Source organism: Moschus berezovskii, chromosome 10 (genome assembly GCF_049115385.1).
Source record: "Moschus berezovskii isolate FMDL1 chromosome 10, NW_MosBer_1.0, whole genome shotgun sequence".
Classification (NCBI taxonomy): Eukaryota; Metazoa; Chordata; class Mammalia; order Artiodactyla; family Moschidae; genus Moschus; species Moschus berezovskii.
The window spans coordinates 40,939,476-40,954,092 of record NC_142469.1 but is presented as its reverse complement, the minus strand read 5'-3'; positions in this window follow the sequence as shown (position 1 = coordinate 40,954,092).

Sequence of the window (14,617 nt, the reverse complement as noted above, 5' to 3'; positions counted from 1 at the left end):
TGCATATGTGTACACACACACACACACCAAAGAAAGTGGAAGTGTTAGTCATGTCCGATTCTTTGTGACCCCATCGAGTGTAGTCCACTAGGCTCCTTTGTCCATCGGATTCTCTAGGCAGAAATACTGGAGTGGGCTGCTATTGCTTTCTCCAGGGGATCTTCCTGACCCAGGGATCGAACCCCAGGTCTCCTGCATTGCAAGCAGATTCTTTACCATCTGAGCCACTACACATATAATTCCCTCTTTATTCTATAACCTGCTACACTCTTTATATTTTTCTATCCTTCTCTTTTTAGTATTGCTTGTCCTTCTTTTTGTTTATTAAATTTGTATTTTTCCAGCTAATTTTTCCAGTGCCCTTTTATTACCCTTTTAAATGTGTTACTTATAAATGGCATAAACCTCTTGTTATACTTTATATGTCAATATGAATGTACTTGACTTTTAATGGGGAATTTTAATTCATTTTAACATAATGCAATGAATAAAAAAGCTGATTTTATTTGTCACTAATTTTTAAATATTTATCATTTTTAAATTTTTACTATTTTTCCTTTAGCCAACTTTTGTTGAATTGATCAAATTGTTATTCATTCCCTTCACCCCTCTTCTCCTTTTTGGAAGTTTTATTTTACTTCTTAATTTTATTTCTAAGTATCTTCTCCTCCCCAGTACTCATAGTCAAACATTCAGTTTACTAATGTTTTAAAATAATGCCCTTTCCATTTACTCATAGACTCCATTTCCTTACTGCTTCTTTCCATCAAGTCCCAGAATACTTACCCCTCCCTCTTCCACTTGCCACTATCAAATGATTTTTCTGAGACACATTGGAGTCTTTGTTCTAGATTATAATTAGTTTCTTCCTACAATGTTTTCTCCCTATTTCAAAAATTATTACTTAGTATTTATGTCATATACATAGATTATTAATCATGTTTATATCTATCACCTATCAAATGTGTGTTTATTGATTAACAGTATTTCTTTTCCTTCTCATCTATTCCTATTTTGAGAAGTCCATTCTGAATTATTGCTGTCTGGAAAAAGTATTTTCTTCAATATTTTTTTCAGAAAGGGCATGTGTGTGATATATTCTTTGCATCTATGTATATCCACATTGGGCTTCCCTGGTAGCTCAGATGGTAAAGAATCTGCCTTCAGTACAAGAGACCCAGGTTTGATCCCTCGGTTGGGAAGATCCCCTGGAGAACGGAATGGCTATTCTTCATGCCTGGAGAATTCCATGAACAGAGGAGCCTGGCAGGCTACAGTCCTTGGGATCAAAAGAGGCAGACACAATTGAGTGATTAAGCACATATAGCACAGAGAGTAGTAGCCTGCCAGGAATGGAGCGTCTGCATTCTGAGAGTCAGAAAAATTCTGGGAATAATAAGCAGCATACACACACACAAAAAAAAACATGAAGAATCTGTTCTACTATTTTCCTTAATGAATCAAACACATACTTATTGAATATCAGCTATTTAGTAATGAAGGGTTATTAAACACACATTGATAAGCCTCATGCAGGCACCATTTTGAAGAGGGTTCAGTTCAGTTCAGTTCAGTTGCTCAGTCATGTCCAACTCTTTGCAATCCCATGAACTGCAGCACGCCAGGCATCCCTGTCCATCACCAATTCCGAGTCCACCCAAACCCATGTCCATTGAGTCGGTGATGCCATCCAACCATCTCATCCTCTGTTGTCCCCTTCTCCTCCTGCCCTTAATCTTTCCGAGCGTCAGGGTCTTTTCCAGTGAGTCAGCTCTTCACATCAGGTGGCCAAACTATTGGAGTTTCAGCTTCAACATCACTCCTTCCAATGAACACTCAGGACTGATCTCCTTTAGGATGGACAGGTTGGCTCTCCTTGCAGTCCAAGGGACTCTCAGGAGTCTTCTCCAATGCCACAATTCAAAAGCATCAATTCTTTTGCGCTCAGCTTTCTTTTTAGTCCAACTCTCACATCCATACATGACTACTGGAAAAACCATAGCCTTGACTAGATGGACCTTTGTTGACAAAATAACGTCTCTGTTTTTTAATATGCTGTCTAGGTTGGTCATAACTTTCCTTCCAGGGAGTAAGTGTCTTTTAATTTCATGGCTGCAGTCACCATCTGTAGTGATTTTGGAGCCCAGAAAAATAAAGTCTGACACTGTTTCCACTGTTTCCCCATCTATTTCCCATGAAGTGATGGGACCACATGCCATGATCTTAGTTTTCTGAATGATGAGTTTCAAGCCAACTTTTTCACTCTCCTCTCTCACTTTCATCAAGAGGCTCTTTAGTTCTTCACTTTCTGCCATAAGGGTGGTGTCATCTGCATATTGAAGAGGGTGATGATCTGCATTTCTCAGTTTGATTTTCAGGATTGTGATTATAAATGTTGAATCCATCTCTTCTCGGGAATACACATAAATTTTTTGTTGTTATGATACAGACTATAATGTTATTGCTTAAAAATAACTAGGTTTGTATGAGTGAATAATACCCATTTTACTACACAGTGATTAAATATATATTCATTCCCCAAATATTACATAAGTATGTGCCAAATACTCTACAATAGTGAAAAGTCAGACACTTTTGTTTACGTCATGGGTATGTGGTTTGGTGAAAAACACACTATATATACAATGGGGAAAGAAGAGTCTCTTCAATTAATGTTGCTGGGTAAACTGGACAGCCATATGCGAAACAATGAAATTGGATCACTATCTTATACCATGCACAAAAATCAACTCAAAATGGACTTGAACATAAGATTTGAAACTGTAAAATTCCTAGAATAAAATATAGATGGCAAGCTTCTTGACTTTAGTTTTGGCAATGATTTGATCAAAAGCACATGCAACAAAATCAAAAATAAACAAATGGGATGACATATAACTTAAAGTTTCTGCACAGCACAGGAAACCATCAACAAAATAAAAAAGCAACTTATGGAATAGGAGACAATATTTGCAAATCGCAAACCCATTAGAGAGTTGATATTCAAACTATGCAAGGAACTTATGCAACTCAATATCAAAAAACCAATAACTCAGTTAAAAATGGGCAAAGGGCCTGAACAGACATTTTTTCCAAAGAGGATATACAAACAGTATATCATATGAAAAGTACATGAAAAGATACTTAGCATCTCTAATTATTGAGGAAATTCAAATTGAAACCACAACGAGATATCATGTTATACTAATGTGATGTCTATTATCAAAAGAACAAGGAATACAGATATTGAATGTGGAGTAAAAGGAACCCTTGTGCACTGCTGGTGGGAATGTAAACTGGTGCAGTCACTTTCTATTATGGAAAATAGCATAGATTCCTCAAAAAATTGAAAGTAGAACTGCCATATGGTCCAGTAATCCTCCTTTTGGGTATATAGCCAAAGGAAATGAAATTATTCTCTCACAGGGATGTATGTGCTCTGATGTTCATATCCTCATTGTTCACAGTAGGCCAAACATGAAAACAAACTAAGTATCTCTCAATGGATAAAGAAAATATCATGCACACTGTGTGTGTGTGTGCATACAGCCTCAGAAAAGAAGGAACCCTGTTTTTAACAACAATATGAACGGGCCTTAGAGAAGTTATGCTTAGTGAAAGAAGCCAAACAGAGAAAGACAAATACCACTTGGCATCACTTATAAATCTAAAAAATAAAGAGTTTAACACATAGAAAAAGAAGCTGAGAGACAGGGCAAATAGGGAGAGATTGGTAAAAGGGTGCAGATTTTTAGTTCTAAGTGAACGAGGTCTGGAGATCCAGTGTATAGCATGGTGACTATAATGTTCATAGTACAGTATTTTATAACTGAGATTTGCAAAGTGAGTAGAACTCAAATGCTTTTCTCCAACCAAAAAAAAAAAAAAAAAGATAATATGTGAGGTAATGGATGTGTTAATTAACTCATGAGGGAAATCCTTAACTCATGAGGGAAATCTTTTCACAGTGTATATGTATAGCAAATCATCATGTCATATATTTTGAGTGTTAAAATTTTACTTTCAACTCTACCTTAGTTAAAAAACATGCAATTATTACAAACAAAGGTTAATCTGATACATGTTACTAATGAACACCCAGAGGGCAGAGATAGAAAAACCAAAGATGACCTATTTTAAAAACACTGGTCAGGAAAAGCCCCTTTAAGGAGTAGTTCCTAGGTCTCATGTGAAATGAGACCTAGAAATGATGAGAAGTAGCAGCTTAGGCAGATGTGGAAAGAGCGATATTAATAGAGGGAACAAACAGACAAAGCTCCAAAGATGAGAAAGAAAACAAAACAAAACTAATTTTCAGGGACTTAGTATATAGCAGGAAGAGTGGGAAATAGAAGAGGATATAATCTAGGCATTGATATACTTTTCCAACATAATAATAAATAAGGGTTTTATTCTATGTGCAGTGAAAATCCCATAAATTTTTCATGTGGGATTCATATAATCTGATATATATGCATATATTTAAATAAAGCTTTTGTTACTATGTGGAAATAAATTGGCAGCATTGTGAGAGTGAGATTGATCCAGAAAGTGAGAAGACTGGGATAAGGAATCAAGATCAAATTGACTTAAATTCTTTACTTCAGATTTGTATTTCAGCCCAGAAATTCTTTGGGACTTTCAGTCCTATCATCTTAAATTGACCTTCTCTAGCGTTTTCTTCGGAGAAGGCAATGGCAAGCCACTCCAGTACTCTTGCCTAGAAAATCCCATGGATGGAGGAGCCTGGTAGGCTGCAGTCCGTGGGGTCGCTAAGGGTCAGACACGACTGAGCGACTTCACTTTCCCTTTTCCCTTTCACACATTGGAGAAGGAAATGGCAACCCACTCCAGTGTTCTTGCCTGGAGAATCCCAGGGACGGGGGACCCTGGTGGGTTTCTGTCTATGGGGTCACACAGAGTCGGACACGACTGAAGTGACACAGCAGCAGCAGCAGCGTTTTCTTAATATCTAAAAATTAGGAGACTATTCAATAGGCTAGACAAGAGATGCCAGTGTTAGGTAGTAATTATGGCTATGGACACCACTGGGCAAATGTGCATTAATGTTGAAGGTTAAAGTGACAGAGTCTGAGGTATTAGACATGAGTTTGAACAAATGAAATATTTCAAAAGTGATGTATAGTAATTTCCAGATCTAGCAACAGGATAGATTGTTATGCCATTTTCTCAGATAGGAGAAAATGGGGAGTAACTTGTTGAGCCGAATCAAGAATTCATGTTTTATATTAATACTTACCAAGTTTAAAAGTCTGTGACATTTAAAGGATAGATAAAGTAAGAGTAGCATTTGTAAATCTGTTGCTCACAGAGAGATATAGACTTAAAATATACATCTCGGACTCATTAGAATAAGGATGCTCTTTAAATCCATGGGGATGGATAAATCTAATTATGTTACATATCTGTTGAGTAGATCTTATTGTTGGCATGGGGTATATAACAGTGAATAGCATAGATTTGTGGAAATTTCATTACAGTGGGAGGTAGATGACAGTGTAGAGCAAAGCCAGAAATTAAATCTGAATAACACATAGATATCAGAAGTCTGGTTGAGGAAGATCACCCAGGATAGGATACCAAAAGGAACTGGCTAGTGGGTAATTGAAAACTCAAGAGGATTTGAAAGAGGAGATTTGCAAGAGAGAGTTGTTAACTGTGTTGACTATTGCTAAGCAGTGCAGTGGGACAGGAAGGAGTTAACAGCTTGGCACTGGTGACCGTCCGGTATCCTAAGAAAACTGGTGATAGTAAATAGCAGGGCAACCAGGCTGGAGCAAGCTGTGGATTGAATGAAAGGGGAGGAACAGACATATGAGTGGAGACATTTAATTTTTTTTGTTTTTTAACTAAAAGATTGCCAGAAGCATCATTTCCAAAATTATGGGGAAAATTAACCTGATCATCCTGTCTAAAATATCATTTAGAAAATTTTACTTTTATACTGAAAAAAGACACATGAGAAGTATGGAGACCCTTTTTTCACAGGAGACCCATTAAACACTTTTCACAATATTTACAGAATTTTGGAGGGTTTCCAGGAAAGAAAAGGATTTTCTCACATTACATTAATTTTTGTGGTGTTGCAAAATTATGATTAATCAATGATATCACTCTAAATTGTAATGATTTAGACATGCTTATTGTAACAATCCCTGACAAGGACAGACATAACAGATACACACTTAAAAATATTCAGCATTGAATGGTGTTGCATCCATATTTAATATAACCACAGTGTTCTATAGCATTTTCTCTCTAAGGCATTTTAGATTGACTGTTGTTAATGTATTAAAGACTTCCTTTGCATAAGGGTGAGTCTTAAATTTCCAAGTAGGAGTGGGAGTGCACTTAACCAATCCATAATCCTCCCAGACGCTTTGTTGGATAGCTACAGTAAATATGCCTTACCACTGCAGCACTGTGCAAGTCACTGCAGTGCTTCATTTTGACAATTTTTGTTTTGTTGAGTGATATATATTTTTTGGAGTGGTTAAACCATGTTTTATTTGGGGGTGATAACTAGTTCAGCATTGTATTTGGCTTACAATAACAGAATTAGGATGTGATAAAATATGCTAAACAGAGAAAAACAATTTTTTGAGTGAAAAGTAAATACAGAGCCAAGACATATTGCTAAAAATTACAGTTAAATCTCTGGTGTTTGATTTTGTGGGGCTTCCCTGCTGGCTCAGTAGTAAAGAATCAACCTGCAGGAGACACAGTATTGATCCCTGGGTCTGGATGATCCCCTGGTGAAGGAAATGACAACCCATTCCAGTATTCTTGCCTGGGAAATCCCATAGACAGTGGAACCTTGTGGGCTACCATGGTTTTGCGAAAGAGTTGCACGTGACTTAACGACTAAACAACAACATCTGATGTTATACCTACTCTCAAATTGAATATTTTAAAATTATTGTAGTATTCCTACAGCTCCATGTTCATTCCTACATGTGTATTTTCCTCTTAAATTGAAAAACTGGAAAATGTATAGTGATGTCTTCCACAAATTTTTCTAGATTAGGCAGGTTCACACATGCCATGTGAGTGGGAATAACCGTGAGTTGCTTTGCCCAAGGAATTGACAAGAACACATTGTCAGAATTCTCGATGTTCTCTGTATTTGCAGAAAACAAAATGAGGAAGAAAAACTAGGCTTCCTAATTAATTTTATACTTTTAAAATATGATAGGATGTGATTTTTAGGTTTTCAGCTTGTTTTCTTGTATTGGGAAAATACGTATGATTTTTAACCTATATATCCACTGCATTCCTTAAGTTCATTTATATGTTACTATTTGGAACTGGGAATATATTTGTCAGTAAGAATTACTTAAACAGAGTAGTTATACTATAGGTCAGCTCACAAAGTTTCATTGAACTCATAGAATAAGAAAGATTTTCTTCCCTTGTAAAATACAAGCACATTGGAGTGAAAAAATCAACCTGAAACAGAGCTTCCAATGTTATAAAGCACATGCCTGATTGCTCTATAATAAAAAAGAATGACCCACACAAATATTCACTGCTAACAATACAAAATGCCAAAGGAGTGACAGTGTTGAAATCATGTCTTGTGGCTTGAGTGGCAAGACCAATATGGGTCATAGTGTTTAGAATAAGATTGGAAAGTAGATATATTTTGAAATATATCTTTGAATAAAGAGTAGAATTTAGGTACTTAGGAGGAACATTGAGCATTGCAGGTGGGTGGCAAGAAACTAATATTTATGGAAGTATATAAATAAGAGGCTTGGCTTGGGAATTTATGAATTAGATTTGTAGGCAAACCTATGAGAAAGTGAAGTTGTAGAGAGCGAGAAAAGGTTAGTGACCTGCCTGCCCTTCCCCTACCCTTCCAGTGAACTGAGCTCTGGGGTCCTTATTTCTCTAGACCTATTGTGGTTATATCCTCAACTATATCAGGCAGAAGCTCCACAAGCCTGAAATCAGGTGTTAATGTGACTCTTAGAAGACTTGTGAGGGTCCTATAAACACACACTTGGCTTTGAGAACAGCCTTGTCTACTTAACTGCCTGAGAAACCTGACACTGAGAAATCAGAAAAGCATTCTTCTCAGGATCAGGGCCTTGGTATCTCACCTGGTAATCGCTTATGTGATTTTGTCCTTTACTTGGTTTTTTCCAATGTAGCTATCTGTTTAAAACAAAATGGCTACATAATCTTTTCTGAAACACTGGAGATTAGTAGTTTAAATTTAACATGGTAGGGAGTATTTCTCAAGGCACTAGGAGAAGGCGGAGGACTTTTATCTGTCCTTGACTTAGCTAACAAACTTACAAGAGGTAAGGTATGTAACTGCACTCACAGTTGCACCCTCTTGTCTATTTGGGGAGACATAGATGCTCTGCCTAAGTGACCATGAGCTGACTGCACTAACTTATTTTTATGACACTGAAATATTCTTCTCCTAAATGTCATGACATCCCTCTGCAAATGCATGTGACAATGCATCTCCCCAGAAACATAGTCTTCATTTTGTTTGTACTTGAATTTTAAAATCCCAGTCAGATTGATACCTGTCTTCTTCTCCAAGTATCAGTGCTCTGGAGTTTGCTTATCCTGAGATTTTTTTAACATTTGTGATAAACTCTTCAGTGATCAGTAGCAAAGGGATCCCAGGGTTCAGCTGGTTAATTAGCACAGCTTCTGGCTAGTGTTAGGTAGAAAATAATTGATTTAAATTTCAATGTTGTACCATACACATGTTCTCAAGCAAAGGTGTTTGCTAATTTTACTGCAAAGAGGCTTTCCAAAATGCACTCTCTAAATTGCATCTGTTTATCAAGCAAGTCAGAAAGTAGGTGTTTACATTTTGTTCATGTGGAAGATTAAGAGGATTGTTCTTATTCTAATTATAGCTTCTTGTTACAGTATTTGCAAATGTAATAACATATGATTTATCTTGTGATTTTGGGTATCTCTAAGATAGAAATTTAAATGAAGTTGGATTATAAATGAAAGTAGGCATAATATATGTTAGGACACCATCAAACATTAGCCAATGGATACTGGTTGTAGATTTAAATTTATCACTGATTTGCTTACCGTCATAGACCCATTAAGATTTGTTTAACTATTAGTATAATGAAAAAAATAGTGACTGAGTTAGTATAACCGGGTCATGGTTTTAATTCTGCCACTATTTAGGTATATGTAACCTTCAGTAAGTCATTTATTTACTTCTTTCATTTGCTTTTGAAATCAGTCTTTAATATGTGAGGTGATTTGCTATAAAATTCCACAAACTGAAGTTTCTTCCATTTCTTTTTGCTTATATTGGCATTTCCAGTAACCCCAATGGACAAGTGGCATGTGCTAGTTTTCAATGGATCTTACTCAAATGTATTAAGTACAATCATTTACATTTTTAAATGTTTTTGTACTAGGATACAATTCTCTGGAAATTCCCATATCAATGTCCACTTGCTGAAAATAGCCTTTGTCAACCTTTAGAAGAATTTATTACCATAATTGAACAAATGTACATTTGGGCTTTTCCATTCACTGTTGTAAATAAATTATGTTTCAGTTCTAAAGAAGAATGGTTTAGGAGTTTTGGGGCCTGAGAGATGCTGATGGAGTAATTGGATGCTGTGCCATCTCCTTCTATGTACTTTGCTCTCTGTTCTACCTAAACATCATTGTTAGCAATGTTGATGAAGAAACAAATGGTGCAGTTATCAAATTTATCCATAAATATACATAATGAAAGAGGCAAACAATACACCTGAGAATCATGATTTAACTCCAGAGTATTTCCAGGGATTACCAACAGAGTATACAATAGATAAAAATATGTCAAGGCCTGAATTTTGGTAAAATAACAAAACAGGACAGACTCAGATTTATAAAGATAATTTAAAAAATGCTTCACAAGTAAGAACAATAAGATGTTCTTAATTATCCACAAAATAGGTGGCATTAATATAAGTAGATTATTTCAATGTCAGAAGAGAATATCCTTACTTATGCAACCACTGGAGAGCTGAATTTAATTCTGTGTTTAATTCCTGAACTCAATAAACTTTTGTGTAACATCATATCTAAGAAGAGAAACTTCTAACTCTGTTTGCCCTTTACAAGTAGCTTTGAAGCTTTCTAAAATAACGTATGGTAGAAATCTATGCCATGGACTGTAGCCTGCCAGGCTCCTCTGTCCATGTGGATTCTCCGGGCAAGAATACTGGAGTTGGTAGCCATTCTCTTCCCCAGGAGATTTTCCAAACCCAGGGATCAAATTCAGGTCTCCTGCATTACAGGTGGATTTTTTACCTTATGAGCCCTCAGGGAAGCCCTCAGAATAAAGTATGGTAAAACTCTACACTAGGTAATTTTGCTTTTTTGTTTGTTTTTCTTCAGAATTTTTCTTTTTTTTTTTTTAAATTAAGGTAGATTATTTGGAGAATTCATATCTTGTGAAGCGGGGACAAAGTTTATTTACTTAATTTTTATTGTAATATAATTGCTTTACACTGTTGTGTTAGTTTCTGCTGTACAACAAAGTGAATTGGCTGTGTGTGTGTGTGTGTATGGGCTTCCCTTGTGACGTGGCTGGTAAAAAATCTGCTTGCAATATGGGAGACCTGGGTTTGACCCCTGGTTTGGGAAGATCCCCTGGAGGAGGGAAAGGCTACCCACTCCAGTATTCTGGCCTAGAGAATTCCATATATGTATATCTCCCCTCCTTTTTTAGCCTCCCTCCTACCCCATGCCCATCCCACCTGTCTAGGTCATCACAGAGCACCAAACTGATCTCCCTGTGCTGTACAGCAGCTTTCCAATAGCAATCTATTTTACATATGGTAGCATATATATCTTGGAGAAGGAAATGGCAACCCACTCCAGTATTCTTGCCTAGAGAATCCTGTGGACAGAGGAGCCTGGTGGGCTGCTGTCCGTAAGGTCGCACAGAGTTGGACACGACTGAAGCAACTTAGCATGCATACATGCATTGGAGGAGGAAATGGCAACCCACTCCAGTATTCTTGCCTGGAGAATCCCAGGGATGGAGGAGCCTGATAGGCTGCCAACTATGGGGTTGCACAGAGTTGGGCGCGACTGAAGCGATGCAGCAGCAGCAGCATATATATGTTGGGCTTCTCTGGTAGTTCAGTGATAAAGAGCCTGCCTGCCAATGCAGGAGAGGTGAGTTCGATCCCCAGGTTGGGAAGATCCACTGGAAGAGGGCATGGCAACTCACTCTAGTATTCTAGCCTGGGAAATCCCATAGACAGAGATGCCTGGCAGTGTACAGTTCATGGGGTTTCAGAGTCAGTCTTGACTTAGCAACTGAGCTCACATGCAGTGTATATATGTCCGTTCTACTCTGCCAATTCGTCCCATCCTCCCCTTCCCCCTGCCACCCCATTCCACATGCCTATTCTCTCTATCTCCATCTTTATTCCTGTCCTGCAAATAGGTTTATCTGTGCATTTTTCTAGGTTCCATATATATGCATTAATGTACAATATTTCCTTTTCTCTTTCTGACTGACTTCACTCTGCATGGTATACTCTAGGTCCATCCATATCACTGCAAATGACCCAGTTCCATTCCTTTTTATGACTAAATAGTATTCCATTGTACATATGTGCCGCATCTTTATCCTTTCATCTTTTGGGCAGAACACTTTTTGACGTAAACTGCAGCTACATCTTTTTTGAACCATCTCATAGAGTAATGAAAATAAAAATAAAAATAAACAAATGGGACCTAATTAAACTTAAAATCTTTTGCATAGAATAAGAAACCACTCACCTGGTAATTTTGATACAGAAGTAGTTCTGGGTTATATACCAAACTGCTTTATTATTTGCACGCTGATGCATAGCCAGCATCACTTGGTATAGTAGGAAGACATAGTTGTCTAAGGGACCTGGATAGGAATATAAAATTTACTAACTTGTCCTTATACATAAGAACTACCACAGAGTGAATGATTTCAGTGAGGTAAATTGTTTACATATATTATTGCATTATTCAGTATAAAGTATGTTTTCTTATGATAACTGAACTTCAGTGGTATGACACAATTTTTCCCAAACAGTATATTTAACAAGTGGCTTCTTTGATTTCAGATTCTTTTCTCATTTCAGTCATTGCTTTCTGTCAGTGGTAGATGACCTGGGATGATGAAAGGAAATGCAGTTCTGAGTTACACTGGCAGCAGACCTGAAGCAGGAACTCTCAGGCTTTGGGACAGAAGTGACACGGGAGCCCTGCCGAGTCCTGGGAATCAGTTCAGTTCAGTCACTCAGTCGTGTCTGATTCTCTGTGACCCCATGGACTGCAGCATACCACGCTTACCTGTCCATCACCAACTCCAAGAGCTTGCTCGAACTCATGTCCATTGAGTCGGTGATGCCATACAACCATCTCATGTTCTATCATCCCGTTTTCCCGCCTTCAATTTTTCCCAGCATCAGGGTCTTTTCTAATGAGTCACTTCTTCTGGGAGTCAGAAGGAGTCACAATTCAAGCCACAGACCCTAGTGGGAACAGGGTGGTCAGGGCTGACCTAGAAAGGAACTCCCAGCAGCAGAATGGTACCCACTTGTCCTTATAGTAGAAACCTCCTAAGAAAAAGCAAATATAAAGCAAAATCTTTTTCTCATTTTTCCTATTCTGGGTACCAGAATCTAAACTTCAGTCATTAGACAGAGTTACTTGTGTTGAGGTATCCAAATTTTCCTAAGGACTTGTATTTAATGCTGCGGGTAAGGAGATGCATGGTTCCAGCCAAGCTTTTCTTTTATGTCTCAAGCTGATTTGGTTCTACATCATCTGTGCTGCAATTTCTATTTTGTGCTTTATGATCCATACTATTAACTAAAAGTTTTCTGTTGGGTTCATAACCATATGTGCACCTGTGGGAGCACATACACGATTCTGTATAACCTCTTCTGACCTCAGGAGTCACTATACACATTCTTTGGAGGATAATGAAGCGATACCCAACGTCCAAAATAAGAGAAACAAAGTAAGACGGTAGGCAATGAAAGAGGACATCAGAGGGCAGACAGATCGAAACCACAATCACAGACAACTAGCCAATCTGATCACACAGACCACAGCCTTGTCTAACTCAATGAAACTAAGCCATGCCGCGTGGGAACACCCAAGATGGATGGGTCATGGTGGAGAGTTCTGACAGAATGTGGTCCACTGGAGAAGGGAATGGCAAACCACGTCAGCATTCTTGCCTTGAGAGCCCCATGAACAGTATGAAAAGGCAAAATGATAGGATGCTGAAAGATGAATTCTCCAGGTCGGTAGATGCCCAGTATGCTACTGGAGATCAGTGGAGAAGTAACTCCAGAAAGAATGAAGGGATGGAGCCAAAGCAAAAACAACACCCAGTTGTGGATGTGACTGGTGGTGGAAGCAAGGTTCGATGCTGTAAAGAGCAATATTACACTGGAACCAGGAATGTTAGGACCATGAATCAAGGCAAAAAGGAAGTGGTCAAACAGGAGATGACAAGAGTCATCATCGACATTCTAGGAATCAGCGAACTAAGATGGACTGGAACGGTTGAATTTAACTCATGACCATTATATCTACTACTGTGGGCAGAAATCCCTTAGAAGAAATGGAGTAGCAATCATGGTCAACAAAAGAGTCTGAAATGCAGTACTTGGATGCAATCTCAAAAACAACAGAATGATCTCTATTCGTTTCCAAGGCAAACCATTCAATATCACGGTAATCCAAGTCTATGCCCCAACCAGTAATGCTGAAGAAGCTGAAGTTGAAAAGTTCCATGAAGAACTACAAGACCTATTGAACTAACACCCAAAAAAGATGTCCTTTTCATTATAGGGGCCCGGTATGCAAAAGTAGGAAGTCAAGAAACACCTGGAGTAACAGTAAAATTTGGGCTTGGTGTACAGAATGAAGCAGGGCAAAGGCTAATAGAGTTCTGCCAAGAAAACACACTGGTCATAGCAAACACCCTCTTCCAACAACACAAGAGAAGACTCTACACATGGACATCACCAGATGGTCAACACCAAAATCAGATTGATTATATTCTTTTCAGTCAAAGATGGAGAAGCTCTATACAGTCACCAAAGAGAAGCCCGGGAGCTGACCGTGACTCAGATCATGAACTCCTTATTGCCAAATTAAGACTGAAATTGAAGAAAGTGGAGATAACCACTAGACCATTCAGGTATGACCTAAACCAAATCTCTAGGACTATACAGTGGAAGTGAGAAATAGATTTAAGGGACTAGATCTGATAGACAGAGTGACTGATGAACTATAGATGGAGGTTTGTGACATTGTGCAGGAGACAAGAATCAAGACCATTCCCCCAAAAAAGAAATGCAAAAAAACAAATAGGCTGTCTGAGGAGACCTTACAAAGAGCTGTGAAAAGAAGGGAATGAAAAAGCAAAGGAGAAAAGGAAAGATATAAGCATCTGAATGCAGAGTTCCAAAGAAGAGCAAGGAGAAATAAGAAAGCCTTCCTCAGAGATCAATGCGAAGAAATAGAGGAAAGCAATAGAATAGGAAAGACAAGAGATCTCTTCAGGAAAATTAGAGATACCAAGGGAACATTTCAT